We start from the raw sequence: 26,953 nt of genomic DNA on the forward strand, positions 1-26,953 counted from the left end.
TGAAAGGCAGATAATGAAATGTTGCTTCCAAAATTCGGATTCGTGGTTGTGATGCGGTATAACGTGGTGGCTCAAAGCACAGGCCTTGGGCTGCAGCAGACCTCCCCTAACATTTACTTGTCCATTAGTTACTGAGCCACCCTGACCCTCGGTTTCTCCTTATAGAAACTGACAGGTATAATAATATCTACATATTATGATATATCTGTATATATTATTATAGCTATTGGATGGGGGAGGATCGCCATTCTACAGAGAGAGAAAGGGAGAAGCGGAGAGCTCTCTGGTGTCTCATCTTATAAGGACAACAATCACATCAGATCAGAGCCACACCCTCATAACTTCACTGAACCTTAATTACTTCCTAAAGGCCCCATCTCCAGGTACAGTCACATTAGGCGTTAGGGCTTCAACATATGAATTTGGAGTGAGAAGGGACACAATGCTGCTCATAGCAAGAGGTAATAGATTTTATGTATTCTGAGCAACTTGGGATAAAGATCTCAAAACTATGATATTACATCTGATTTTGAAATTTTACAAATTTTGAGCTGAGGAAAAAAAATTTGAGAAAAAAAATCCCATATAAAAGATATTTCTTCTCCTTTAGGTTCAGAGGGAGCCAGACTAAGCATGGAAATTCTTCAATATTTGAACCTGCTGTGTGAGAATATTTGTACAAATTGAGCCAGATGTAGGGCACAAGGAACACTCCAGCAAGCACACAGAGAACACGGCCAGTGAAGAAGGTGGCTCTCCCCCACACCAGGCTTGCTGGGCTCAGTGAAGGAATTTGGAAGCCAGAGAGAATATCTAAGGTTCACATCACAGGCGACGCCTGAGTGGCTCAGTCCGTTGAGCGTCTGCCTTTGGCTCAGGTCATGATCCTGGGGTCCTGGGGTCCTGGGATCTTGCCCCAGAGTTGCAAGTTGCATAGGGCTCCCTGCTCAGCAGGGAGTCTGCTTCTCCCTGCTCCCCACCCACCCCGCCACCCCCCTGCTTGTGCTCTCTCTCTCTCTTTCAAATAAATAAATAAAATCTCTTTTTAAAAAAAGTTCACATCACAAAGAGAGTGAGGAAGAAGGAAGGGAATATTTTCTGAGGTGGGTAAAACCCACTTGGTTCTCTACAAAATCTGCACGGTTTTCTAGCTATCTGGGGAAACTAAAATACAAGAAAAAAGGCCTCCTGCATTTTCATGCTTCTTCCTGTGCCTGAATGCCACTCCTTCCTTCTCTGAGGAGCAAAATAGCTCCCCCAGACTCAGGGCAGGCAACACTCACTTCCTCCTGAGGGTCTGTGTTCCCTCCCCCTTGCCCCTACGCCCCAGCATAATCCCTGACCCCACACTTGCAACAGTGTGACCTTTTCCAAATTTCCTCACAGCCTCACGCCTCAGCCTCCTCACCTACAAAATGGGGATAACATGGGTGTATATCTCATAGATTTGTGATAATTACTGAAATCATGGTCTTCTGTGCTTTAGTGCAGACAGTTTGTATGGCTATTTTCAAGGTCTCTGACCTGGATTTCTGCAGGGTCCAATCTGCTAGCAAGCCCATCGAGTTAATTTTGTATTTTGGATATTGTATTTTTTCAGCTTTCTAATTACATTTGGTTCTTTTTCCATCTTTAATTTCTATTCTTGCTGTATTCGTGTTTTCTTTTAAATCTTTGAGCATATTTCTGGTAGCAGCTTTAAAGTTCCTGTCTGTTACTTCCATCATCTCTGTCATTTCTAGACCTATCTCTATGGATTTCTGCCCCCCCTCCCCAATTATGGGTCAGATGTTTTTTGCTTCTTTTCGTATCTAATAATTTTTCATTGGATGGTGGATTTTGTGAATATTATGTTAGAGTATTTGGTTGTCTTCCTTAAGGAGTACTGTGTTTGTTCTGGCAGGTACTAAAATAGCAATTAGATCCTCTAGATACTTGTTTTTAGGCTCTACGACTGTAGATTCAGAATAATCTTAATCCTGGGGCTATTTTAGCTCTAGGGCTGAGGCAGGAACTCGCGGAGTCTCTGCTAAGGCAGGCATGACCTTCTGGAGCCTTGACCGAATGCCCCAGGTATTCCCTTCTGACTTGTCAGAAATTCGATGTCTCCTAGTGCTGTGTCAGCTCTGGGAATTATTCATTCACAGTCTGTACTGGTTGTCCTTGGCCCAGCCTTGTGGAGTTTCATCCTTTGCCTATGCGGTTAGTGGTCAGCCAAAGATCAAGGACAGACCTACGTGCAGACTTCTGGAGCTCTTCCTCCCAGCACTTCCTTCTTCAGCAGTCTGCTCTACAGATTCCAGCTACCCCCTCCTCTGTCTTAGGTCAGCACACCGGGCACGTCCTGGCTGTATTCCTTCTCCCTGCACTGAGGTCCAAATCGCCGTCTCAGGCAGCAAATCTGAGACAACTTTAGGATTCACATTGTTAGCCTTCTTTCTTCCGACTGTGCTGCCTATTGACAAATATCTGAAAACAGTATTTCCCACATATTGACCAGTGTCATAGTTGATTACAGAGGAAGGTGAGTCCCACGTCACTTTTATGCGCACTTGTATAAACAATTATTATACACCTTGTCATTGAAATAGAAGCATGTTTAAAATTACTCTTCAACACCCCACTAGACCACAATGAGGTGGAGAATTTTTGTCTTTCCTATTTGTAGAACCTGAATCTAGCAGGATGCCTGGTATGGAATGAGCATTAGCATGTAATACTTGTTGAATGGATACAAGGTTTCTTCTTCACTCCCCACCCCAGGCTACCAGCTTTCCAGGTGTGATTGGCTGGCAGAATTCAGTTTCTTTTTACTGTCGGTGTTCCCTCATCACTGTCCCTGCTTTCTTCCAATGTAGACCTATGTGGATTAAGGCCGATCTGGGAACTCTACCCTGATTCCTATTTACTTCTTTACTTGGTTTTTGATTTGGGGATTTTTAACTAGACCATATCCCAAGTCCAACTAGATTAGTAATAGAGCATAAAAGATGTGGACTTTCCCCCTTGGCCAGTCTATACAAATCAGCATGCGGAAAGAACTTTCGCAATTCCTGGCACATAGATGGTAGCTAACAAATGTGTTATATTTCTATACTCTCAACCAATCAGTCATCACAGAGTCAGAAAGAGCAGTAAGAATCTACCACATTTGCATTCCCAAATACAAATTAAGAGAAGCATGCAGTGGTTAATTTGCCACTCTAATTACACACATGCCTTCAAATGCAAAATTATTAATCTGGCTTTGATCTCTATTCACTGTAAGGGTTTTTGTCCCCTCACTTACTAGTTTCATGTTTTGTGCTGTTGTCTATCGGTTCTTCAGATGCATGAGCTCCTGGTAGGCAGTAATATCAGGAATAGCCAATGCTTATCTACCACTTACTCTGTGTCACACACTATTGCAAGTATTATATGTCTATGAACTCATTTAAACTTCCTGAGGTGGTGGGTATTATTATTACCTCTATTTTAAAGATAAGAAAACTGAGGTCCACAAAGGTTATACAGTGTATGTAAGGTCACCTAACTAAGAAGCATAGGAGTGATTCAAACTCTAGAAACTAAACTCCTACATGCTGCAAGATACTGCTTCTGCAAGGATCATCTTATATCTTCTGACAATGCTCTAGTCTTCATACACAAATATGGTGTGTCTTTAATTGGATACTAGACCAGTTTGCACATCTCCCATGTCCACTCAGCTCCATCTGCCCCTGGGTCTCAGCTCCTTGCTTCGTCTCCTGGCCAGAGTGGCTCCAGTAAAGACACATTTCTGCAGTCATCTCTAAACACCAACAAGGTTCTCAGCCTCTCCAGAGCACTGGAGTCAGGCCTTGTCATGGCTTCTGTGCCTTCACCATTGTAAGAACTACATAGTCCCAGTACCCAGAGCCAACATGACAAGACCCTTGGAGAGTCTAGCTTTCCCAGTAGTTGTCCAGGGTGACAAAATGATATTACTAAGGAGTGTGAAGAGTTAACGCCCCATGGGAAGTACTTTGACCCAAGACAGACAGGAAGAAACTAGCAGATAAATTCCTCTCCCTTCCTCCCCACTTGATTGCTCTAAGGCACATTGGTATCATATCACCTCCCTGCCCTTCTGGAGACACCTCCTGTGACTGAGCCATCAACCATGTCACCCTGAGAAACTGGGGCCAACTTTGCCAAGCACCACTTGAATTTTTTCCTGTCTTCCTCACCTCACTTTTCTTTTTCCTTCACTCTTGCTTCCTTCAGGTTGTGTCTCCAATATAACAAAGGCATGCAATCTTGACTTTAGGCTCTGTTTTCTCAGGCTAAACCAACTTGTTTCCTTCCAATAATACAGATTAATTGGTGCTGACACATATATCCTCTCTTGGTATATTAATTAGTTTTTGTTGTATAACAAATTATCCAACACTTAGTGGCTTAAAACTATAAACATGTATTATCTCATGGTTTCTGTGGGTAAGGAATTCAGAAGTGACTTAGCTGGCTGGCTCTGGCTCAAGGTGTCTCGTGAGGTTGCAGTCCAGATATGATCCAGGGCTGCAGTCATCTGAAGGCTTGATGGGGGCTGGAAGATCTGCTTTCAAGATGGCACCCTCACATGGCTGTTGGCAGGTGGCCTCGTTTCTCATTGACTCTTGGCCTTAGAATGCCTTAGTTCCTCACCACGTGGATCTCTCCACGGGGCTGCTTAAGTGTCCTCAAAATGTGACCACTGGCTTTCTCTAGTGTGAGTAATCCAAGAGAGAGCACCGAGAAAGAAGCAATCCCTTTCAACACCTAATCTTTGAAGTCACACACCATCATTTTCACCTCACTCACTAGGTCTGGCCCACACTCAAGAGAAGCAAAATTTCATTTTACTTTTTGAAGAAAAAAGTGTCAAAGAATTTGTGGGAAGATTTTTAAATCACCACACCTGGTTTCCTTAGTTGCCAAGAATAAATACTTACAGGACAGATTGCTAGGGATAGAGTCTGTAGGTGAAATAGAGTGAGGCTAATAATCCTACAAAATCATTAAACTAATGACCATCACCAACAAGCCTTCTTATTGTATTATACTATCAAAAATGGCTCACACATGGTTTTAGATTTGAGTATAATGTCAAGGAAAGCACTTTGAAGTCCTCTTATCACCAGCTAGACCCCAAGACCTGACCTTTACTGCCCACCTGCTTGTACTCCCCAACCTTGTTCCCATGTTTTTCCTTAAGCTCTTCTTTCCAGTTTCTCTCTTAACTTGGGCAAATGGAAAATGAAACCGCCTCTCAAGCTATAGCAACTGCCCTGATGAAACCTCCAATGGGCTCAGACCACCCAGACCTGTTTGAGTTTAACCCCTGACTCCTGCAAGTGAAGTAACCTCTAGAGTGACCAGCAACTACCTTGACCTCATTATAATACTAAAATCTCCACCCAAGGAAGAACACAAGCCTCATTTACATAACATACAATGTGTGTACAGGCATGTTTCCATAAGGCATATGTGTGAACTTATGCCCGCCTCAACATACAATGACAAGTCTTCCCTAACTAAATATTCATCCTAACCCAAAATAAAAGAAGCCCGTCCTCCCTTGTCTGGGAAGTCATGGCTTTGGAAGCTATTCCCTGTGATCTCCTTATTTTGCTACAAATAAAATTCACTTTGTGTGATAACTCCACCTGGTGCAGCTTCTGACTCACCAAAAAGCGAACTCACGTCGGTTCAGTTACAATCTTAGTATATTATTTATTTCCTCTGATCTGTATCTCCATATTATAATCAATATCCCAATATCTGGCCAATCTGACTGCATCTACTAAGAACATTGATTACATCTGTTAGTGACTGTTAACAAAAATAAATGTTCTCATTTGTCAGTAATCGCAAGATTATTAGAAGAATCAAATAATTTAGCAGGTGAAAAATCACTTTGGTTTACTACTTGGAACAGTAGATGTTCAATAAATGTTCCTCTCTAGGGGCGCCTGGGTGGCTCAGTCGTTAAGCGTCTGCCTTCGGCTCAGGTCATGATCCCAGGGTCCTGGGATCGAGCCCTGCATTGGGCTCCCTGCTCCGCGGGAAGCCTGCTTCTCCCTCTCCCACTCCCCCTGCTTGTGTTCCTTCTCTCGTTGTGTCTCTCTCTGTCAAATAAATAAATAAAATCTTTAAAAATAAATAAATAAAATAAAATAAAATAAAATAAATGTTCCTCTCTAAATCAAAACAAACAAACAAAAAAATCTATACCAACCACCAATCAGCCAATAGCTCTTGACATTGCCATTTAAGTCACTGCAGCTATGATCACGAAGGCCCTAGATCATATAACCTGATTCTTTCCCCCGAGTCTGGCCCTAACTTGTGTAAGTAACTTGTCTTTTTCATCTGATATTTTATTGGTACAAGATATATAAAAATAATATGTCAATCTGAGCATTTTTCTGCTAACTGCCTTCTTTTCATACTTAGTCTCTCTCTTTGCCTTTAAGCTTGGTGAAACGTGAATCTCTTTTCACACGGTAGTTTTAATGAGGTTATTACCCTGCATATCCAATGAGATAGTGGCTTATGTCATAAATTTCATACTTCAAGGTATATGACTTCAGCTGTTGAATTAACCTTTTAACTGAAAATAAATTTTAATTGTTGATCACAACTAGAACTTTAGATGGATTATTAATAGTATTATTATTGTTTAAAATAAATATTTTACATGCAAGCAAGGTAAGCCTTGTGAGTAGACATTCACTAAAAACGCTTCTGTCTTATTAAGTTCCTATGTACAGCCGACTTAATTATTTGTGATGATAGGTAATAACATAACTGAAATTAATGATCTAATAACTCCATCCTATTTTCCAAAACCCTTTCATTTTCTCTTTACCACAATATCTACCACACTTAAATAACCTAAGTTTGATCCCTTTCTATTTCTACTACCCATGTTTATAGATGAAACGCTAAGAAACAGACAATCTTCGAAATAGGTCAACTAGAAGAAGAAAAGAGATTAGTGTACCCAAAAATGAATATTCATTCCCTAAATAAAGAAGAATGAATTGCACTTCCTGTTATAACGAAGACAACAGGGAGACCTGCCACAGTGATAATAAGTGATATGCCATCAGATCAAGAAACAATGTTGTTCACTAAGCCAATCATTTTCAGCTCATGTCCCAACTGCAACCTAAGGTACATGATGCTAAAGCATTGCACTGGAAAGGTTTCCAGAGCCAAGGACATGCATGGAGGCAGGGTGGTGGCACATCTTACTCTGTCTAGGCTTTTGAGAACAGCCTTATTCATAATAAATTGCTTAAACCATTTCATATCCATCATGCTCACTTCATTTATATAAGCCTCACCTCTGGGCCAACCATACCTTCCATTTCTGGGATGTAGTTTACTGTTTAACATTCACTTCCTGCACCCCATCTCCACTAACCCAACTGCCCCTGTGGATTCTTCATGAATGTCATTCACTCCCGAAGGAGGATGGCAGCCGTGAGAGAAGTTACATGGAAAGTTCCAGCGGGAGAAGGAAGTAGAGAAGAAAAGACAGCCATGCTCCATGAGAACAGAGATTATCACAGCTTTGGAAGGGACCTGTAATTCTTAAGGGGAAAGAAATAATGCAAGTTTGATGTCCCTGGAAATTTGCCTGGTAATTCACTGTCTTAAGGATGGTCCCAGGCTTGCCTTAAGGATCGCTACTCACGGACTGGAGAAGAGGGCAAATGGGCTTCCACAGCCGCCTTAGAGCTAGGCTCCACTGGTCAGTTCTGGAAGACATTTCTTTGTACAAAGCAGTAGCTTTTCCATAAAAGTCAACGTTAAATGAACATGCATTCAACAAGCATGTTTACCCAGTGCCTAGTTTGTGAAGGAACACTGTAGATGTATCGTTATCATGTAATCTCTGCCAGATGACACTCTGGCAAAGAACTTGACACTCCTGGGCCCTTTGGAGGTTAGCGCAAAGTACCAGTCCGGTTTATCAGGGAGAGAGTCCAACCGTTTCTCTCAAAGAACCAGGAAACTACTGCACAGTTACTTCTCTCAGACACGAGGATCCCTTTATAGTCACAGAGGAGCAGTTTCCCTCCCCTGGCTCGGCGCCCCTCCCAAAGCACAGTTATGCCCCAGCTGTCTTTGGCACCCATTTCTTTAATGAGCGCTTCGCCCTCACAGAGCTGACTCACACAGATGCACAAGGGCCCCGTGCTTGATGTGCCTTACATCCTGAATGTCCTTCCAAACAAATGCCCAGTAGCCAAGAGCCCATTTATTGAAGAGACAAATGTATTTGTTCCTGTTACAGAGCTGCAGGCAAAGTCTAGCTGTCTGGAAACAGGAAGAGGAAAAAAATATCTTTGTACTGTTATGGCCTAAGCATGACTTCAATCAAAGTAGCAAGGCCAACAAAGTCGCAGGGTCAAACCCATTTACACGAAAGACCCCCTACACCAATTTTAACAAGCTCATGCATCTAGTTTGATTAAAAGAAAATCTGTTTCCAAGACAGAATCTTAATCTTGCAAATTCCTAATCTAAGTAACTATTCATTTATGATAATACAATGGGTGCTTGATGAGATCCATGTGCAATTTTTACCTGCATTTCTATGACTTTAATATTGAAATGTTGGCTTTGTTATTTTTTAAACTTCCTAGACTACTTACCTACATAATTCCCTTTTTTCCTATAGGGTTCTTCTTTGTAAGCTGAATTCCAACTTGACCACGTCCAGGCTATGACCCTGAGCAAGTGACTTCACCTCCTTCTGCCTCAATCTCTTCACCTATGGAGTGAGCATAAAACAGAAGTGCTGAAAGAACTTAAGTGTCGATACATTGAAAAGCACAGAGAACCGAGGCAGGCATAGACCCATGCCATTTTCAGGTTGAAGAAGGCCTCAGAGAGAGAGAGAAATTCAGGTTACAGTATCTGAGACTTCAATATTGCATAGTGAATATTAAATAAGTCTCAGTTATTATTATTAGCCAAAGGTCCCGTCTCAGTAGGACCATGTCCCAGGTGTCCTGATGCTGGACATTCTTTTTTTTTTTTTTTTTGGTGGTTGTTTTTATTTATTTATTATGTTATGTTAATCACCATACATTACATCATTAGTTTTGGATGTAGTGTTCCACGATGCATTGTTTGCGTATAACACCCAGTGCTCCATGCAGTACGTGCCCTCTTTAATACCCATCACCGGGCTAGATCCTGGACATTCTTATCTCATTACATCATGTTTCATCAGTATCGTCCCCACCATTAGCTGACTCCTGACTTTTAGACTTTCCATCTTCTCTGGTACCCAGGCGTGATGACAAGTTTGACTTCCATGGTCCCCCTTCTCAAACTCTCCATAGATATGGTTTTGTACTTATCCTCTGGCTCAGATCTCTTCTAACTGTCTTGAGTAACTTCATGCGACACCCGTCCTCCAATGCCTCCCTTATAACACCTTTCCCAAAGTCGACTAAACAAAGATGCGCAGGTACCTGTGCACAGGAGGTACCTACTCCAGTGCATCCTGGGAGGGCATCCTGGCCAGGCACGAGGTAAATCAGCACAGATTCATCTTTGGAGCTTGTTTGAACTCAGTCTTTCTTCCATCACTTTGCAGTTTAAAGAATGACAAATAATATTTTTAAATGTTGCGGTCATGACATTCAAGTAGGAAGAAAATTTGCCACCAACTAGATGTGCCACCAACTAGAGCAGCCTTGGTATGTGCTCTACTCCTGTTCTACTTTCTTGCTTCCCAGAGAGCCCAGAACAGAGGAGGCGTTTGGAAGAGAAATGATCATACCCCTAAATCAGAAGCAGCGATGAGTTGACTGGCTGAGTCTAGCCAGGCTTCCTTGAAAGCCAGCAGTGGGCTCCCGCATGGGGAACGCTCTCGGCTCTCCATGGCTACTACCACCAGCCTCCTTTTTGAAGGCCTTCAGAGGTTAGCCTCAATATACCTTTCTGGCCTGATCTCCTTTGATGACCCACACACATAACACACTCCAGCAAGGTTGGAGTATTTGATGTTCCCCAGTGATCTTTCTCAATGACTTGTGATCTTATTTCCACCAGAAAGTTCTTTCCCAATCTCTCCCCCAGCCTTGTTCCTTTTCCATATCAGATTTTACTTCCTCCCTCAGCACAATCGCCATGTCCTCCAACTCTTGCAACAAGATGTAATCTCTCTCTACCTAACCTCTCCTAGCACCGTGGATGTACCTGTCCTTGGGCCCTTATTCCATCCTGCTCTGTATTATAATCATTCACATATTGAATTGTTTCCTTTGCCACCATCAAGCCATATTCACCTTGAGGGTAGAGACTGTGTCATTGTATCCCCTGCCAGGCCTAGAACAGAGCTTGGCATGCCGAAAGCACTGAGTAAATATTTTTCATGTTGAATTAAAGATTGTATTGTGGATAAATATCCTTTGATTTACTTTATATTTATTTAAATTTATTTTATTTTGCAAATATTACTGACTGTATCAACTTAATATTTCTTTTCCCCTGGTTTTGTTCCTGTTACTGGCAATGAACAGTATTCTCAATATGCTGTGTATGTGCCGAAAGCCAAAAAAGCAGAAAGAGCAACAAAAAATGGAGAACCAGGCCTTGTATTTAATCTTCATGTTTTTTACATTTTCAGGGGAAAGTCCAAAAGCACCTCATGTTCTCAGATAACCTGCATACTGCACGAGGCTATGGCTCCATAAGAATAAAATAAAATTTTAAAAGCCAGGTTATATTATTAGACTTTGAGACCATACTTCTCAATTATCCTTTGGTTTATCTCTAGTCTTTCATCCCCACAAAATTCAGCGTTCTCTCCCTTTTTTCATTGTAAACAATTCACTTCACGAATGTAGAATAATAAAATTAGGCTTCATAAGAAGAAGTTCTGGATGCTTGTAGAAAATAAATCATATCTCTTTGTCCTCCCTGAGCCTGGCTTCTCAGTCTCTGTGGTTTCTTCTCTCTGGATCTGTGCCTCTTAAATGCCTTAAGGTCAAAAAGCAGGAAGGTGGATGGGCACCTGGCTCAGTTGATTTAGCATCTGACCCTTGATTTCTGCTCAGCTCATGATCTCAGGGTTGTGGTATGGAGCTCAGCCTTCGGCTCAGCGGGTGGTCTGCTGGAATCCTCTGTCTCCCTCTCCCCCTGCCCTCACCCTGCTTGTGCATGTATGTACTCTCTCTCTCTCTCTCTTTCTCTCTCAAATAAATAAATAAATCTTTTTTAAAAAGTGGGAAGGTGGAAAAGATGAGAATGACTTTAATGAGGCCAGCTGGGTACCGTGACTTAGCAGTCACTATGTTAAGTACAAAGCAAAGGAATGTTCATTTGAGAGCCATCTCAAAGGTGTCATCTTGTTTCTCAACAGGAGCACCTAGAAGGATGTGCTATTTTTGTTTAAATGGATTTTTATAAGGTTCATCAGAGCCCAGCATATTATAATAAACAGATGATAATATAGACAGTGTGATAAAGATAAAAATTGTCAATATTTTTTGTTTCCTGATTCTTTAAAAGACATTGAATCACTGAACTAGTTGGAAAGAAAAAAAAAAGAAAGAATAAAGGCAAGAAGAGAGGGAAGGAGGGAGGGAGGGAGGGAGAAATGCTGACCTTGGGAGAGTGAGCTCAAGCTGTCTCCTATAATAAGTAAATTGAAAAAGCAAAGGGAAGACTTCCATCTGCCTTACAGAGCACCTGTCAAAGTCCAGAGTTGAGTCTATCTAAAAAAAACAATATGGTCGGTTTCTACATTAAAGAGCTCCAGTAAAGCCATCTGAAATGTCTAAATGGATGTTTATTGTAACTTACTTATTTCCTGAACTCATACCCATGTACCTATCTGTGATACAGTCGGTGACATTTAAGGTATACTTCCAGGTTCAATGACCAAAGAGTTAAGTGTCTTAGAAACCCTTTGTCTTCTACCTTAAATGGCACTTCCTTGCTGGCTGGGGGGGGGGGGGGGGGGGGGCAAGGAGGGGCATGTGCAGAGAACCAGGTTAGGTGAAGGGTGTTTAGAAACTGGAATATACATTTTTAAAGAAAATCAGCAAGGAAAAGGGATTATTTCAGGCACTGTCCTCTATCACAATTCTCCTTTCAGATATTCCTACTCGAAGACTCAAATTTTCTTAAAAGCAAAATGCCTCCCTCTTTTTCTCTTGCCATTTCCTTAACTTAAAATTCCTTCTATTCTCTATTCCTCTTATTAGGATTGCCAGATTTTGCAAATAAAATACAGGGCATCCAGTTCAGTTTGAATTTCAGATAAATATTTTTTTTAGTAATAAGCATATTCCATGCAACATTGGGAAATATGTACTAAAAAAGACTCATTGTTTATCTGAAATTCAAATTTAAACAATAAATCATTTTTCAGTATAAGTATATCCCAAATATTGCATGGGACATACTTACACTTGAACTCTTATTTGTGGTTTATCTGAAGTTCAAACTGAACTGGACCTGCTGTATTTTATCTGGCAGCTCTGCTCTTAGGTAAATTCTATTATTCAAGCCCAGATTAAATCCCATTTCTTCCGTGAATGCTCTCCTATCCATCCTATTTTGAAAGGATTCATGCATTTATTCATTACTCCCCAATCCAATATATATTGAACACCTATTTTCCTCCAGGAACTGTGTTAGGTACTGGAGATAAAACAAAACAAACCAAACAAACAAAGTCCATAGCTCACAGGCAAAGGATGACCTTGAAGGCAGGCAATAATGACCCAAGGAATAAGTGTCATGAGAGACAGATGCACAGGGTGCCACGGAAAATCCATAAATAAGCCTCCTTGTAGGACTGCAGGCTATCTGTCCCTTTCATCTCCTCACTCTATCTTATATTAATTAACACTTGGAACTATATCTAGTACTTCTCAGCCTCTCTGCCTGGTGTCACACTTTGCTTATAGTAGGTACTTATATTTCTTTTGTGTAATGAAGCCCTTTTATTTTCCATTCACTTGCTCTTCGTTGGAGTTTTTAGAAAGATAACCACAAGATTGAGTTTGGTTTGTTTCAGTTTAACCACGGTGAGAAATCATGCATTTTCCAGTGTGCTAAATGTGTCAGTCATCACTTTGTGTGCTTTACATAGTCACTGAATCCTCACACCATCCCAATGAGCTATGTGCTCTTTACATCCCATTTTATGGAAGAGGAAACAAAGACACAAAATGGTTCATTAACTTTTCCCCCAACCGCACAAATAATAAAGGTAAGCTGAGATTCAGACACAGCTGACTGGCTTCAGAATGCTGTGTTGCCACTATGATGGAGGTGATTTTAAAAGTTAAAATTAAATAAGCTTCTGGAATTTTCTGTGGACACTTTATTTGTTCTTTTTTTAAATTTTTATTTTTAAAAAGAGTAATCCTTTTTATGTTTCTAAAGAGCCACAAATGAACCACTTAGCCTCAAATACAATTCAAGAGAAGAAATTTCAAGAAGGAAGCTAAAACAGTGCCAACTCACATCATGAAAGCATAAGGTAGTTCATGACCTTTCCCTTCATCATTATCTACCCCAATCCTGGTCTGAGCTATATTATCTACATCCCCAGTTACTACTGGACAACAGCAGATCTGATTGATGTAAGAAAGCAGAGTCATGAAAGCCTGTTCAAGGAACTGTTTAACTGAAGGTTAGTTATCATGTGGTTAGAAAAAGTAAAATCATTCTTCAACAGGTGGTAGAAAATTTAGAGAAAATCAAACATGGTGCCAAGAGACGTACTTAGGATGGAGTATTGTAACTTATTACCTGACTTGTAAAAATACAAACTTAACTGTACTGAATGTTCTAAATCTTATGACTTCCAAAATGTGACCTGGAGAAGCCCACTTGAAGAGTGTTAAAAATATCCATTTTTCTGTTTGCACAAAATGAGGATACTTAAAACATAAGATTAATTTGGAAGCACTCAAACCCCCACTCTCTAAAAAGGAGACTGTCCCTTACCTCTTCTTGATGACTGAGACTTCTAGCAAATATGTCCTGCTTTAAATTTCAGCTACATGCGATACAAAGAGATTTCAGTCTTCAGGAAATCACCTCCCTCTACGAATAACAGAGGCTGTTGTGACCCGGTCTCAGTGTTTATGTCCCACTTAGTTTGGTGCAGTACATCAGGGGAAGGACAGCTCCGTGTAATTGTTGTTAATAAATTATGGTGTTAAAATAAGTAAAATTATTGAGAAGAGCTGTTAGTCCCTACATGGCATTCCGATGCCAAAGCTAAGACTTCATTAATATTTTTTAAGGCTGTGAACTAAAATATCGTCTATGGCCTCTTTCACTTTCTGAGTCAGTAGTGCAGAAATGGGAAGTTATCATAGTAAATTATATTTAATACTTCATATAAATCCAAAAATTCAAAATCTCAAAAATATATGAAATTCTCTTACTTTGGGCAAATTTTCCACCATATAAACTAATGGGAGCTTCATATATAATTGATAATAGTGTGACATTTGGAAAAATATAAAATGTCAGACAGGGACATCTTGAGTAAACATGTCACAGAAGTCTGTGTTTATAACAATAAAAGATAAATCAGTTTGGGGGAATAATAGAATCTCAGAGGTTGAAAGAACTTTAAAGGTTATTGAGTTTACTACCCCAAGTTTTAATATACTCTCCAGCATCTTCTCCCATGTCTAGGCAGTGCTGGCCTGAGTACAAGAGACTATATAGTATTACCCCGGAGTTTGTACCTACATTTCCATCAAAAACCATCACTGAGATTGTCTAACTGACAACAAGAGAACAGGGCTAAGATTGGGCAGGGATTTTGAAAGGGACCTGTTTCCACCTGTCCCACAACAAACAACCCTTTTCATCTTTCTTTTAACTTCCAGCCACTTTGTCCTCCAAGCCTTGGACAGAATTTGGGCCACCGAGGAAGCCCACATGCCTGAACTGAGAACCACAAGCAGGAACATTAGTATGAAAGGAGAGCAAGGTCAACAACAGGTGTGTGTGAGGGTCAGTGGCAACCATGCAGAGTTCTCAAGAGTAGCAGGTGTCTTCACCATCATCTGGAGCTGAGAAAAAGCCATGTGATCAGAGACTTCTTTTTTTTCAGTCATGGTCAAAAAACACATAACGTGATATTTACCATCTTTTCCAGCTTTTAAATGAACAGTGCATTAGTGTTAACTACAGATCTCTAGAAGCTTTTCATTTTGCAAAACTGAAACCCTACACTCATTGAACATCAACGCCCCTCTTCCCTTTTCCTGAGCCTCTGGCAACCCCCATTCAATTTTCCCTTTACAAGGGTTGACTACTTCAGATACCTCGTGTAAGGGGAAATCATCATGCATGGCTTATCTCACTTACCCGAATGACCTCAAGCCTCCTCCATGTTGTAGCATGTGACAGAATTTCTTCCTTTTTTGAGGCTGAATAATATTGCATTGTACACATATGCCATCTTTTCTCTATCTGTTCATTCAATGATGGACATTCAGCTTGATTTCACCTCTTAGCTATTGAGAATAATGTTGTAATGAGCATGAGTGTGCAAATATCTTTTTGAGATCCCGTTCTCAATTCTTTTGGATATATACTCAGAAGTGGGATTGCTGAATTATATGCAGTTCTTTTTTGAATTTTTTGGAAATCTCAAGGCTTCCCTTTTTTAACTATTTGCTCTGTGTTCTTGTCAATTGCCAGTTCTTCCAACTCTGGCTCCTGGGAAGACACTCGGAACACTATGCCGGGACATCTGGAGACAAACTTCCTCTGACCCCGCCTACTCAGATTAGCGCCAATACTGGGAACAAGCCTTTCTGCATGGCTCTACACAGTCCTCCAAAGATAAAACCCAGCCCAGTTATTCTTATTCCTTTAGAATGGGGAATATGCAGATTCCTCTAATAATTGTTTCCCAGTTTTATTGCAAGAAAGCCTATCAGGGACAGAAACACAATTTCTATTTCAAAGTAATGATCTCTTTCCCCTCTTCTTTGGAGAAAGTAACTTAGATATTTTTAGTGAAGAAAAAAGTATTCTTTGGGAATATTTGATAGGAAATGTGTATAAATATGTTATTTATGTAGTATAGTAATTTATGAATGTAACTTACAGAATTAGGTAAAGCCCACCTAAAATCTCAAATTCAGGTGTCCCCTGTGAATTACATTACTGAATAAACACATCAGGGAAAAAGCAAGTTTTGATATTTCTAGGTACAACTCTGAAAAACCAGGGCCTACCAGCCCAATAAAGACTTGATTTGTGTATTAGTCAGGATGTTCCAGAAAAACAGAATCAGGACTGAGAGAAGTTATGAGGAATTAGCTAATGTGATTACAAAGACCAAGAAGTCCCAAGATCTGCCATCCACAAGCGGAGACCCAGGAAAGCCAGTGGTGTAATTCAGTCTGAGTCCAAAGACCTAAGAACCAAGGAATCCAATGGTACTAATCCCAGTTTAAGAGGAGGAGAAGATGGGATGAGATGGACCCAGCTTAATTGCAGAAGGCAGAGAATAAAAGGATGAATTCCTGTTTCCTCTGCCTTTTGTTCTATTCAGGCCCTCAAACAATTAGAGGATGCCCTCCCACACTGGGTGTCAATAGTCCATCTATTCAAATATGAATCCCATCCAGAAACACCTTCACAGATACAGCCGAGATAGTACTTAATCTGGGTACCCAAGCCCCACTCAAACTGACACATAAAATTAACTATCACAACTGGGTATCAAGAAAATTTTGCTTGGGCGCCTGGGTGGCTCAGTTGGTTAAGCGACTGCCTTCGGCTCAGGTCATGATCCTGGAGTCCCGGGATCGAGTCCCACATCGGGCTTCCTGCTCAGCAGGGAGTCTGCTTCTCCCTCTGACCCTCTTCCCTCTCGTGCTTTCTATCTCTCGTTCTCTCTCTCTCTCAAATAAATAAATAAAATCTTAAAAAAAAAAGAAAATTTTGCTTAATTGATGTAATCATTATTCTGCAGGAGAACTGTGAACATCAAGGAGCCAAAGAAAGACAAGTGCAAAGCAGAGAAATTTTCCAGTGTTTGTCAAGAATGATTCAGAAAAAAAGCAATACTGAACCCAAGGTAGGGACATGCTGCTCTTTCTAGAGCTGGAGAATCTGAAAAGCAGGGAGGGCTCCCCGGATTTTCCAGAGCCTGGAAAAAACAGCCCACAAGGTGATCTCTTTCTCTTCATTCAATATCAACAAGCAGAATTTTGAGTACCCTTAAGGTACCCTGATAGTGCAAAGGAGGTATCAGATTGAGATCACTGGAAATAAATTTTCTCCATTGTTAATAATGGTTTGTCATTATGTTCATACATCACTCTCTTGTGAATTGGTTTAAGGTGTCAGTCTCTGGAGCGTTGATAAACTCCAGCCACTCTGCACCAGCAAACCAGAAGACAAGACCCACTTGCAGGGGGCCTCTCCAAAATTCTCCACTAAAGGCATACTCCAGGAGCAGCTGAGACCTAGCACAGGTTTATCTTCGATACCTAACTTCCATGCAGAGGCAAAGGATATCTACCTATCTGCCTGTCTATCTATCCAACCACTATAAAGAATGAAGTGGAGTGGGAAGATCTACTACAGGCTGTAAAGATGAAATTTGTCTCAGCCTGAGATAAAGGACAGAAACCAGACCAGGACAGGATAAAAGCTTAAGTTGGGAAATGAGCACAATAATTAAACCCAGGAAACCCAATAAAAATGAAGAAATAATTTCAACAGTCCCAAGCCATGACAGACAGGGCTGGACAGGCGCAATAGCACCAATCAGGACAGACATGACTTTGACACCCTTCAGCCCTCCTCCTTCGGTGAAAGAATCCTGTTTGCCATCCCTATCCATTATACCTGAATGAGAATCTCTCTTCCTCTCCCTTTTTAGGGGCAACTCTCAGGAATATATACAAAATCAGTCATTCACACCTTAACCCAAATGTAATTCTGCCTAGGGGTTCCTAGAGTGCCTCATATCTTAAGCCTCAACTTCTCTTTTTTTTTTAAGATTATATTTATTTATTTAACAGAGAGAGAGACAGCGAGAGAGAGAGCACAAGCAGGGGGAGCGGGAGAGGGAGAAGCAGGCTTCCCGCCGAGCAGGGAGCCCGACGCGGGGCTCGATCCCAGGACCCTGGGACATGACCCGAGCCGAAGGCAGACGCTTAACAACTGAGCCACCCAGGCGCCCCTTAAACCTCAACTTCTTATTAGGTGCCACGGTGAATTGAGCTTACGGTATAGGTGTTGGAGTGACCAACTGGCAGGGAAACAGATGAGGTCATCAGTAGGTATGCTCAACCGAGGTAGGCTAGGTAAAGTTCAGAATCAAAAACCCAGGCATGTCAGAAGCTCAGATTATAAATAGTTCTGACCTCTCTGGCTGGATTTTGTAACAGACATCTGTCACTCACTCCAGCTTTTATTTCATTTTCTGGGGTTTTGTTAGTTTGCAAATTTTTGTTTGTCCAGTATCTCAGTGGTCACTGGTGGGGAGGGGCAGAGGAAGAGGGTGTGGTATTCACTCTCTGAGATGAACAGAGATAGGAAGCACCAGGATTCTGAATTCTAGTTTTGACCAGGTATCAATATTTACAAGCAACTCCGAAAAGGCTGAAGGAACTCATACACACACAAAACACAAGGACACACAAAATTACACTGTATTTCTTTAACATTTTGGCCCATAGCCCTTAATCTAAACAACTCAGCCCCATTCTGATTTGCACCTAATCTAACCTTTGCTCTCTGTTTCTTCAAAAAACCACAGAAGGATGAGCCCAAGGGGAAAGCAAGCCAAAAGAAAGAAACAGTATAGTCCAAACACCTGCTTTGAGAAAATAAAGTAAAAGGCAAGATCCATAGACAAAAATTGGCCCACAGTTTGTTTCTCAGAGTCCATAGTCTCTCATGGTTCTAGAGGGGAGGGGGGTGGGTTAGCCTGGTGATGGGTATTAAGTAGGGCACGTACTGCATGGAGCACCGGGTGTTATACATGAATAATGAATCATGGAACACTGCATCAAAAACTAATGATGTAATGTATGGTGACTAAATTAACATAATAAAATAAAATTTTTAAAAAATAAAAAATAATAAATAAATTTTTTTAAAAATTGGCCCAGGCCATTTATTTTACCTTTCTCTTGCCATGGCTATCACCCTTGTTTTTACTTAGCATTGCAAGTTCTCTACCACTTCCTGACATATAGAAACCCAAAAAAGTGACCAACTGCTTGGAATAAAGATGGAATTCTTACAGCAAAAACAGCAAAAAATAATATCTCAAAAATTATCCTGCCATGCATGCAACAAAAATTCAAAATGCTCTCCTCAATAATTATCAAATGTTGAGATAATCCTCAGTGGAACAGATGGAATAAATTATAGTCAAATATTTAAACATTTATTGATGCTGCAGCAACTTTCCAGACAGTCCAAAATTCCAGAGTAATATTCTTTAAGATGTGGCATAGATTTCTGGAGTTCTTACCACATGTGAGAAGCTCTGCTCTTTCTGTTAGGTCCTCAGGAACGGGGAAGGGCATTCTGATGGACAACTTCCAAATCGATGACATTTTCTGCTTGTGGAAACAAGATATGCCACAGGAAAATCAAGCCCATGTGTGAGTAAACCATGATGCCTTCACATCTCTTTATGGGAATTGACATCCATTGATTTTTGAAAGTGTACATTTTACCAGAACTCAACAATGTTTTTTAACGAGGCCTTCTTATACCGTATCATCAGCTTCAGTCACTCTGTAATTAGATTCAATTAACATGTCCCAAATGCCAGAGGGGTAGCAACAGTGACAACACTGAGTACAGTTAATGCATAAAAATTAAAATGTTTGCTCTCCATAGCATTAAATTACATATCATATTCCTCTTTGCTTCTCTAATGTTTCTTTGTAGGAAACTTGAGAATTATGGTTTCTCGTGGTGGGTCATTCATATCAACATATTTTATAGACGAGTTTACTGGTGGATTACATAGTAAGAAGACAAGACAGTCAACTCCTAATAAAAGTGAGAAGTTTCCAGTCCCAACCTCTTTCCTGTCAATTGTGGGGCTGAAAATAGTCTTCCTGTATGAGCTCATTTTTGAGGATGAGAGAGGGTAGTTGAAAAGATAAAATGTAATCTTCCTCAAGATATGCACTAGCCACCTCCAATTCTGTCAAATAAGGAGGATACGATAAAATAAAATCTAAATACAGTCATGCCTATAATATTTAGTGACTACATGAGCATGAAGCAAAATACAGTGATAAGACTGAAAGACAGCTGACAGCGATAAAAATAAATCATAGCGTCAGGTCTGAGGTGGGACTTACTAGTACAACAGGCTGCCACAGTATTTTTTTCTAAAGATTTTATTTATTTATTTGACAGAGAGAGACACAGCGAGAGAGGGAATACAAGCAGGGGGAGTGGGAGAGGGAGAGGCAGGCTTCCCACTGAGCAGGGAGCCAGATGCGGGGCTCGATCCCAGGACCCCGGAGTCATGACCTGAGCCGAAGGCAGACACTTAACCGACTGAGCTGCCCAGGCACCCCCAGGCTGCCACAGTATTTTAAAAACAAAGTTTGCACATGAATTCCAATTCCAAATTGACGAATTCATTGACAGAAATAAATTCACATATAAATATCAACCAAAGAGAGAAGAACAAAAAGGAAGACTAAAGAAATATTTACTAATTTATCAACATAAAAGTACCACAGTTACCACAGAGTAAGCAACTTCAACCAACATCCCAGTGAGATTAAAATAGGTGTAAACACCTTTTTAAAAACTGCTTGAAAATATAAAAGCTAATAAGAGAGGAAATATAGAGGTAAAAGAGGTTAAGCAAGTGTGTGTGGGGGGGTGGGGGACAATTTTACCCAAGGTCCTTACAGTTCTGGAGGAGAGTCAAAGGGATTAGCTGCACGATTAACAGCTTTTGAGGGAGGGAACACAGACTGGAGTCCAGCACACACTAAAAACCAAGAATTCAAGGATACAGGACAACCTAAATGAAATCCAGTAGGAGGGGGGAGAAAAGGCAATAGAATCAGATCCATGGTGGCTCCAGATATTAGAAAGTCTATACTTAAAAAAAAAAAAAGTATTACTACTGTTTTCAATAAGATGCAAACAAAACTGATAGTTATCATCAGAAAACTAGACAATCTCAAAATAATGAAAATTCCAGAAATAAAAGGTATGATGACTGAAATTAGAAAGATATGAATGAGTTTAGCCGAATTAAGACAACTAAATGTAAAGAGTATTGGTGAACTGGTAGATAGGCCAGAATATTCAAAATAGAGGATAAAGAAAATACTATGGAAAAAAACATGAGAGAGTGAGCAAGTCAGAAGTCACAGTGAGAAGCCTACAGTACATGTAATTTGTGTCTGAGGAAAAAGATGGGACAGAAGTAACAGTCACCAAAACCATGGCTGATAGTCTGCCAAAATTGAGGAAAGATACGGAACGTATTTAAAAGTACTATGCAGTACTTCTAAATGAATCTTGTTCTCAAAGAAGAAATTAAAACAAAAATTAGAAAAAATGTTTAACTCATTGATACTAGAAATGCAACATATCAGAACTTGTGGAATGTAACTAAAGATGTAAAAATGTGTATGTTAGAAGAGAAGGGTTATATATCCATCTCAAGAGACGAGGAAAAAGCACAGAAGTTAAATGGAGAACCTGACAAAAATTTTACAAAATAAGAAAAGCACAGCCACTTTCATTCTTGCCTCATAAAATGTACTTGGAGAGCATTTCTGTAAGTATTTAAAATAATTCATCAGTGAAACCATTTGGGACTGGAGTTTTCTCTGTGAGAAGATTTTAATTACAAATGCAAATTCTTTAGTAGCTATGAAACTATTAGTATTTTCTGTTTTCCCCTGAGTTAGTTTTGGTAAGCAATGTCGTTTAAGGAATGTGTCCACTTCATCTAAGTTGTCTAATTTATTGGCATGAAATTTTTCATATTTGCTTATTATTATCCCCGTAATGTCCATAGTATTAGTAGTGATATTGTATCCTTCATTCCTGATCTTTATCATCAAGTTTTTTTCTAACTTGATCAGACATTCCAGTCATTTATCAACTTTACTGATCTTTTCAAAACACTAATTTAGCTTTCCCTAACATTTCATTCTCTTTCATAAATATCTTGTTAGTACTTACAGCATTTTGCTTTTTTATCTTCTTAAGATTAAAATTTGGATCATTAATCTTAAACTTTTCCTCTTTATTGCAAATATTTGAAGCTAGTAACATCACTGTTATGTGGAGTTTGATATTGTGTGTTTTCAATTGCATACATTTCAAAATGCTTTAAATATTTCCTGGGGCTTCTTCTTTGACCCATGGATAATTTAGAATTTTTTTTAACTTCTAAATTTTTGAAGTGTTTCCAGTTCTCTCATTGGTAGTTACTTATAATTAATATCCTGTGATTAGATCACATACTACAGAAGGTTTGATCTTCTTACATTTATCAGCACATTTTTTTTTGTCCTGTTACCTGATCTATCTTGTGACTGTTCCATGTGTACTAGGAAATAAAAACGTGTATTCTATTGTTATTGGGTACAGAGTTTTTAAAATGCCAATTAGGTGAATGTGGTTGATAGTATAATTCAGATCTACAACCTTACTTAATTTTTGGCTACATGTACTATCAATTAATTACTGAGAGAGATGTTAAAAATCACCAAGTCTTTATGGATTTCTTCCTTTAGTTCTGTATTTATTTCATACATTCTGAAGTTCTGTTAGGAGGTGTATACACATTCAGGATTGTTACATCTCCAGAATAAATAGAATCTTTACGATTATGAAATATTTCCTTTATTGATAATATTGCTCCTTTCTTGAGTTCAGTTTAAATGATATTAATAGAGCCAATGAGCTTTCTTACACTTGGTAGTCTGATACATCTTCCATCCTTCTACTTTCACCAATCTATGCCTTTGCATTATCATGGACTGAAAATTTTTGTCCCCCCAAAATTCATATATTGATGCCCTAACCCCCAGTATGATGGTATTTGAAGGGGATCCTTTGGGAGGTAATTAAGTGTAGATGAGTTCCTAGGGGGAGGGTGGGCTCTCATAACAGAATTAGAATACATTCCACCACAATTCAGTGGTGAACATTCATAAACTACTGTTCAGGTTAAGAAATACAATATTACCAGCACCCAGGAGCCTGTTTGTGGACCCTGCCAACCACTACTCCCTACCTCTCTGCAAAGCAGAACTTCACTTTCAAGGTAATCACATCCTTGTTTCTCTTTAATATTTTGCCACCCAAGTAAACCTCCTTAAAGACTAGAGTATGGTTTGGTTTTGTTTTTAAATAAATGGACTCACAGACTACTGTTTCTGGTAATGACAGAGGGGCTTATGGTGAATTCATCCTCTTACAGATATCAATTATAAATTCTGGCAAAAATATTAAAAAGAACTACTTGAAGGTAATGAATAACCACCAAAGGCAGAACAAAACTGGAAGGTATTTGATCCTTGATAAAAGAGAACAGCTCTGAGTGAGATCTATGATTACAAAGCTCTTCCCCTCAAGGCAGCCATCAGTCCATGCAGTGTGGTGTGGTAGAATTAAGGCAGAAAGCCACATAAGCTTGAGATGTCAGAGAAAAAAGTCTGCAATTGCCAGAGAATCTAAAAATCAAGGGAGAAATCCCAGGAAGAAGGAAGATATGAGGACATTCCCCAATTTTGCATCTAATTTTCCCTAAATCCTTGGCTGACCCCTGAGCAGCTCGTGTACAAGGGAGACTCCAAAGAGTAAAGCAGAAAGAAAGAGCTGAAATCTGAAAGAGTTGATCATAGATTTCAGCTCCTTCCTACCAGAGAAGACACAACATTGGATTTGAATTCCTACAAATTAGAGAGGTATTGTAAACACCTCAGGCTTTTCATGAAAGAAGGGCCATGCCTCGAGAATAAAATCTATGTCTCAGGACTAAGAATCTAACCATAAAACTAGACTAAGTGCAAAACCAAAAGCCTCAAGCTTACAGAGTGAAAAGCCCATACAAGTTCAGTGTAATAAGCCAGTAATTTAACCGCCCACTGAGTCAGCAGCCATTTGGGTCATCTGCATGAGCTCCCACTCTTCAGAGGAAAATTCCTTAATTAGGGTCTCTGCAATACACCGTGTACAATGTCTGGCATATACCAAAGAAAACAAAACCTAGACATGTGGAGAAACAAGACAATGTCATCCGTACTCATGGGGAAAAGTAATGATGCCTAGGAGTAGACCTCAAAATGCCCCATTTTGCCTCAAAAAATAGTAAGGTCCAGCTCTCCCCCATGAAAAAAAAAAATCATCTGGAAACAAAGAAGTGGAGATACATAACCCAAAGCTAAGATTTCAACATGTAGGACCCAAGGTAAGGAAAAGAAGACTCTAGATTCTGTTGTAGCAGGGCTCCTAAACCTGTTTCCCAACAGCTATCCCTTCTCTGGTAATGAGGCAGCAATATCCTAAAACTGGCCACTAATATTCCAATATATGGAACCAAGCAAGCTGAAGTGATATCCTTACATTTTTACCTTCGGAATTTTTTTAAAGATTTTATTTATTTGAGAGATTGAGAGTGAGCAGGAGTGGGAGAGGAGCAGAGGGAGAGGGAGAAGCAGACTCCATGCTGAGCAGGGAGCCTGACACGGGGCTCGATCCTAGGACCACAGGATCATGACCTGAGCAGAAGGCAGACGCTTAACTGACTGAGCCACCCAGGTGCCCCCAGACTTTTTTAATCAAGAGAAAGGAGTGAATATGAGGATGTGAACCACTTGGGGCGTGTCAGTACGTGCATTTTAGGATATATACTCTAAATATGCTGGAGAACAATCCACAGTTCAAGGGTAGAATACACTTTCCTCAGTAGGTGGAATAAATTCTGGCAAAGATATTTAGCAAAATCTGAAAAGTAAACAGAATTTATTGCACATGAAAATGTTAACAGTGTTGATGAGAGGAAGAAAGAAGACAGGAAAATATAGGAGAAAAAGAAGAGAAAGGAAAAGAACAGTGCATGCAAGGCATACGTAAAGAACCTAATCTGGAAGAAAATCTAACTCAAAGAACAGAAGAACATTCAGTGTGAGCACTTCCCACTTTAGAATAACTAAAAATAAATTCAATGAAATAAAATTTAACAGATTAAATATTAAAAATACAGACTGTGATGACAATGGACATTCCAGAACTAAGTAAACAGTTTAAGGACAAGTATATCATTTCCATGGTAAAAAATAATTTGGAAATGACAAGGAATCAAACAGATATATAAAAGACTGGAGATAATCACCATAAAGGAAAAGAAAGGAGGAAAATATTTTTAAAAATTAGAGAATAGATAACAGAAAGGGAGGATCAACATAGTTATTCCAAATTAAATAACTGATCTTTCCTTAAATATAAAAGCTAACATATGAAACAGGGAAAGTATCCAGAGATAAAATATAAGAAAACTTCCTAATCAAAAAGGAGTATTTGAATCTAAACACACAGAGTATATAGTGTTCTAAGACGTGTCAATATAGTATGACCAACCCAGAGTCACATTCTGATTGGATTCCTGAACTTCAAAGTCAAAGAATAGATTCTTCAAGTATTCAGGCAGGAAAAAAAAAAAAAAAGCTGAAGAAAAAAATAATCTAGTCTGAGACTTCCCTATGGCAATGTTCAGTACCAGAAGACAATATAGTAATGTCCATAAAGATCTAAGAAGTAATGTGAAATAAGAATATTTACCTTCCAAAAGGAAGGCAAAAACTAAACAAAAACAAAAAACCCACATTCATAAATAAGAAAGCACAGGAATGGAAACTCCTAAAGTCTTTCTAGATAAAACTAGTCAGTGGAATACACACAATCAAAAATTAAAATTAAAGTTAAGAAAAAAACATGAGAACTCAAAAAAAATAGAGAAGTCATCTGTGGTGAATTAAAATTGGCTACAATTTTTTTTTCATTTTCTGAAAAGAAAGTTGGGAGTTTTTTCCTTCCACCTGGAATCTTCAGTGGCAATGGTACTGTGCCAGTTCTAGGCTCAGCCTTTAAGGCCTGGCAACCTTTAGGATCATCTGGAAGGGAGCTGTGAGAAGCCTTAGCCACCTGGAGAGAGGCAACATGTAATTGTTCCAGTGGCCGGCCCCAGCTGAGCTTCCGGCCACCGGCCAGCGTGGACTGCCAGCTCGTGAGTGAGCCCTCTGAGAAGTTCTGGTCAGCCCAGAGAATCATGGGAAATAATATCACAGTTGTTTTAAATCACTGAACTCTGGGGTATTTTATTACACAGCATTAGAACACTGAAACACTAACATAGCAGGATTGATATTTAAGCACTAAATTCATTCTAAAAGACTAAACATCTGTGAAGATGATAGTTACAAAGCAGAATGTAAATATTATAATGATTGCAATGAGAAAAAGAACGCTAACTAACGGCTCCCATTTGACTCCTCCTAACGGCCTCTAGGGGATCTCTGTGATCGGGCCTTCCATCCTGGACACTTTCTTTCCCCTAATGCATTGCTCTGCTCTTCATCAACTCTACTCCAGCCGGCCAGCCTCCTGGCATTCATTCCTTAGGCGTTCCTTAGGGATTCACTCTAGCTTTCCTCTACCTAGAATGGTTACCCCAGATACCTGACTGCCTCCACTCACCCTTATCTCCCACTGTGCCTTTCTAATGAATGATTGGACTCCAACTTTCTTCTCTTATTCCCGCACATGACACACTTGGTCTTTCCTATCCTCATTTTTCTATTTCTGCTTACTTTGTATTCCCTAAATTATTATCATATTTGCCTTCATTATTTATTTCCTGTCACCCCCTGACAACACTGTAAGTTCCACAAAGGAAAATACCTGT

The 26,953-nt window shown here is 39.8% G+C and overlaps 1 long non-coding RNA gene across 4 annotated transcripts in view; it reads right to left on the reverse strand.

The window, feature by feature from the left end:
* The window catches only part of LOC141373092 (uncharacterized), a 121,254-nt gene that overhangs the window by 25,909 nt on the left and 68,392 nt on the right, over positions 1–26,953 (reverse strand). For 3 of the 4 annotated variants that reach the window (XR_012378724.1, XR_012378722.1, XR_012378723.1), the window contains 2 exons: positions 19,520–19,607; positions 8,670–8,788 (listed from right to left, as the gene is read on the reverse strand). This is a non-coding gene — a long non-coding RNA (uncharacterized lncRNA). The remainder of the gene's footprint in view (positions 1–8,669; positions 8,789–19,519; positions 19,608–26,953) is intronic. The other variant, XR_012378725.1, reaches the window with a different exon arrangement.

This window comes from Callorhinus ursinus, unplaced genomic scaffold (assembly GCF_003265705.2).
Source record: "Callorhinus ursinus isolate GAN/ISIS: 27379988/994484 unplaced genomic scaffold, GSC_fseal_2.0 scaffold7, whole genome shotgun sequence".
NCBI classification, from domain to species: Eukaryota; Metazoa; Chordata; class Mammalia; order Carnivora; family Otariidae; genus Callorhinus; species Callorhinus ursinus.